Genomic DNA, 4,280 nt, shown 5'->3' with positions numbered 1-4,280 from the left:
TCCACGTGTATGTGGGCATTCTATTGTTTATGTTGTTATTGAGGAGCAGCCTTAGTCCATGGTGATCGAAACAGGGAATTCTAGAAATGAAAAAAATCTAGGAAAACCAAAAGGTGATGCAAGTATATCCAACAGAATACAAGAGATAGAAGATACAGTGAATAAATAGATATGTAAAAAAATGTTAAATCCAAAAATTCCTGACACCAATCATCCAAGAAATATGGAATATTAAGAAAAGAGCAATCATAAAAATAATAGGAATAAAGGAAGGAGAAGATATCCAGGTCAAAGGCCAAGAAAACATTTTTGACAAAGTCATAGAAGAAAAGTTTCCTAACATAAAGTAAGAAATGCGTATAAGGTACAAGAAACTTATAGAACACCAAATAGTTTGGACAAGAAAAGAGTATCTCTTCATCACATAATAAGAAAAACATTAAACATACAAATCAGAAGAAGAAGAAGAAGAAGAAGAAGAAGAAGAAGAAGAAGAAGAAGAAGAAGAAGAAGAAGCAGAAGCAGAAGAAGAAGAAGAAGAAGAAGAAGAAGAAGAAGAAGAAGAAGAAGAAGAAGAAGAAGAAGAAGAAGTAAAAGATTAAAATATGTAAACCAAAAAAGCAACTGACTTATAAATGCATACCCATTAGAATTAGACCAAATTACTCAAAGGGGAGTCTAAAAGCCATAAGGACATGGTAAGATGTCTTGGAGACTCTAAGAGATATAGAAAATTTCACAGACTACTATTCACAGCAAATTTTAATCACTTTATATTGAGAAAACTAGATATCTCATTTAAAAAATCTATTTATAAATCTGGCCCTGCAGAAGGAACTAGAAATAAAATTCCAACTCAAAGAGGTTAACTACATCAAAGAAAGCATGTGTAATAAATAACCTCATACTAGCAAAACGAAAAGAAATGAAGTATGATTGCACACACACATATATACAGACACACACACACAAACACACACACACACTCACACGCATGGTGATCACGGCCAAAAATAACAACAAAACCCAAAAATTTACATATGATATCTGTGAATATCAATGGACACAATTCTCTAGTAAAAAGACATGGATTAACACAAATGATCCACCTTTCTGTTGCATACAAGAAATGTACCTCAACATTAAAGAGAGACATTACATTAGAGTAGAGGTTTGGAAAAAGATTTTCCATTCAAATATACCTAAAAAGTTTGTGTAGCCATTCTAATATTTTAAAAATAGACTTAAAACCAAGGTTAATCAAAGAGATGTCAAAGGCATTTTATATTCCTAATGAAATAAAATAACCATAATTTTTTTTCAATTCTTGATATCTATAACTCCATTCTCCTGAAACCTCTTCTCCTACTTTCATCAGACCTACAGATTCTGAGCCATAGTGGTAAACTTCCCCTTCCCCACCCATCTTCCCTGCTTACTGAGTCCTCATGGGTAAGCCAAGCTACCCTGAGCAGCCATTATCCCAGGGGGACCTCCATTCTCCCACTACCTGTTTACAGATCTTCATCAGACTTGTAGTTCCTGATCCATATAGACCTGTAACTCCTAAACCATACAAACCTGCATATCATGAACCCTATAGACCTGCTGATCTTGTACAATTCAGCCCAAGGATACCTATTAGAAGCCTGCAACACCAGGATGATAGAGGTTAACTACCACCCTAATGCCTACTGCAATGGCAATATCAAGGGACCAAAGCTATTCATATGCCTAAAGGCCCTCAAAAGAACACAATAAACCAGAGCCAGAGCAAAATGACACCTTCAGAGCACAGCACAGCTACCCTTCCAAAGCAATACTTGGATATCCTTACACAACTGAAGCACAAGAAAATGAGCTGAAATCAAAACTTATAAAGATGATATAGGCCTCTAAAGAGAAAATCAATAAATCCCTTGAAATACAGGAAAGTAAAATTAAACAGGTAGAGGTCTTTAAAGAGGAGACAAATAAATCCCTTAAAGATAAAAAGAAAAATATAATTAGACAGGTGAAGGAAATAAGTAAAACTGCAAGACCTGAAAATGGAAATAGATGCAATTAAGAAGCACAAACTGAGGGAATGCTGGAGATAAAAAAAACCCAGAGAAGAGAACAGAAACAACAGACACAAGCATCACCAACAGAATGCAGAAGATGGAAGAGAGAATCTCAGTTGTAGAAGATACAATAGAAGAAACTGATACATCACTCAAAGAAAATGTTAAAGTTAAAAAATTTTTGACATAAAACATTCAGGAAATCTGGGATACTATAAAAAGACCAAGCCTAAAAATATATGGAATAAAGGAATAAGGTTACCAGCTCAGAGGCCCTGAAAATAGTTTTGATTAAGTCATAGAAGAAAATTTTCCTAATCTAAAGTGCAGCATGCTTATAAAGGTACAAGAATGTTGTATAACACCAATTAGACCAGATTAGATTAGACCAGAGAAAAATTCAGCCATCACCCAATAATCAAAACATTAAATCTACAGAACAAAGAATATTAAGAGATAAATGAAAAACATACATAGGTAGACCAATCTGAGTTACACCCTGCTTCTTAACAGAGAATCTAAAATCTAGAAGGGCCAGGACAAGTATCTTGCAACCTCCAAAAAACCCACAGAAACAAACCTAGACTACTATACCAGCAAAACTCTCACTCACCATATATCAAGAAAACAAGTTATTTCAGGAAAATTCTAAATTCAAACAATATCTTTCCACAAATCCAGCCCTACAGAATATTTTATAGGGAAATGTAGACCCCCACCCAAAGCCCAACAGTAAACGCAGTGCTGCCCACTGTTGAACGGAACAGGATACATTCAGAAGCTCCACCCCCATTGAGCAAGAAGGAAGTAACTGATTGGACTGTTACACTGATGTAGTTTGGGGGAAGGGTTTTGCCCCAGGTATTTTACCTGTTGCGGGAACAAATGAGGATTATTATTAAATTCAAGATGACTGAGTGACCAGACCTCGTGTCGTCTAATGTTTTATTCTTCCCACGTGGGTACGGTATAGTATGGCTAGCCTATCTCTTATTTCTCTTTCAATCTCTTCCTATCTATTTATTACTCCTATTACCAGAAGAACCCTTTATTTCATTTATGTTGGCGCTGGCTGCCAACAGATGGCTGTTGGCAGCCAGCGCCAACATGGGAAGCCAGATGGGAAGAGATTGAAAGAGAAATAAGAGATAGGCTAGCCATACTATACCGTACCCATGTGGGAAGAATAAAACATTAGACGACACGAGGTCTGGTCACTCAGTCATCTTGAATTTAATAATAATTCCTTTGTTCCCGCAACAGGTAAAAATACCTGGGGCAAAACCCTTCCCCCAAACTACGTCAGTGTAACAGTCCAATCAGTTACTTCCTTCTTGCTCAATGGGGGTGGAGCTTCAGAATGTAGCCGGTTCCGTTCAACAGTGGGCAGCGCTGCATTTACTGTCCGGGCTTTGGGGAGGGGGTCTACAATTCTGGATCAGAGCTTTTAACTGCAGGATAGCAACCACATCCCTCCACTTGATGTCCTCCTGTCCCATCACTGATGGTGGACTCTATGAGTTAACCCTCTCTACTATAGACCATTTCAGCCAAGTTCCCTCCTTTTGAGTTCTGAGAGTCTCTCACCTCCCAGGTCTCTGGTACATTCTAGAGGGCTCCCCTACCTCCTACCTCCCAAGTTTGTCTGTTTCCATTCAGTCTTCTGGCTCTCAGGGCTTCAATCCTGTTTCCTTCACACGTACATGATCACGTTCTCCTCTTCCTCTCCCTTTCCCCTTTCCGACCTAGTTCCCTCTGTGGAGAGCTTTTGGGTCTGTATTATAGGAATTTTTCAGGAATTTGATTTTGGGCTAGGACTCAGGAAATAAGCTCAGATAAAGAATATTTACATTTGGGCTAATGCAAAGTTCAGAGCAGTCTCAACCAAGGAATGTGTGGCATTCCTTTTGTCTTGGTCATCTTGATAAGCCCTTAGTAATTGTTTACTAGACTTTATTTGTTGCCTTCTTTGTTCCTTGACTATTTGTGTTTATTGCTTTGTTTGTTCCTTGATCTATAACTGACCTTATTATTTGCATGTACTTAAATGCAAATGGTATAAATGCAGACTGGGAAAAAAATAAAGCAGTTTCAGCCTCAGGACTGGCTGGGATCATGTTACAATGTTTTCTTTCTTTCTTCTCACTCCCATATAGGATTAAGGTATCCTCACTTGGACCCTTCTCTCTTTCTTTATTTCTTCCTTCCTTCTTTTTT

The sequence above is a fragment of the Mastomys coucha genome, chromosome X, assembly GCF_008632895.1.
Source record: "Mastomys coucha isolate ucsf_1 chromosome X, UCSF_Mcou_1, whole genome shotgun sequence".
Classification (NCBI taxonomy): Eukaryota; Metazoa; Chordata; class Mammalia; order Rodentia; family Muridae; genus Mastomys; species Mastomys coucha.
The sequence above is the reverse complement of the archived record's forward strand: the minus strand, read 5'-3'. Positions refer to the sequence as shown.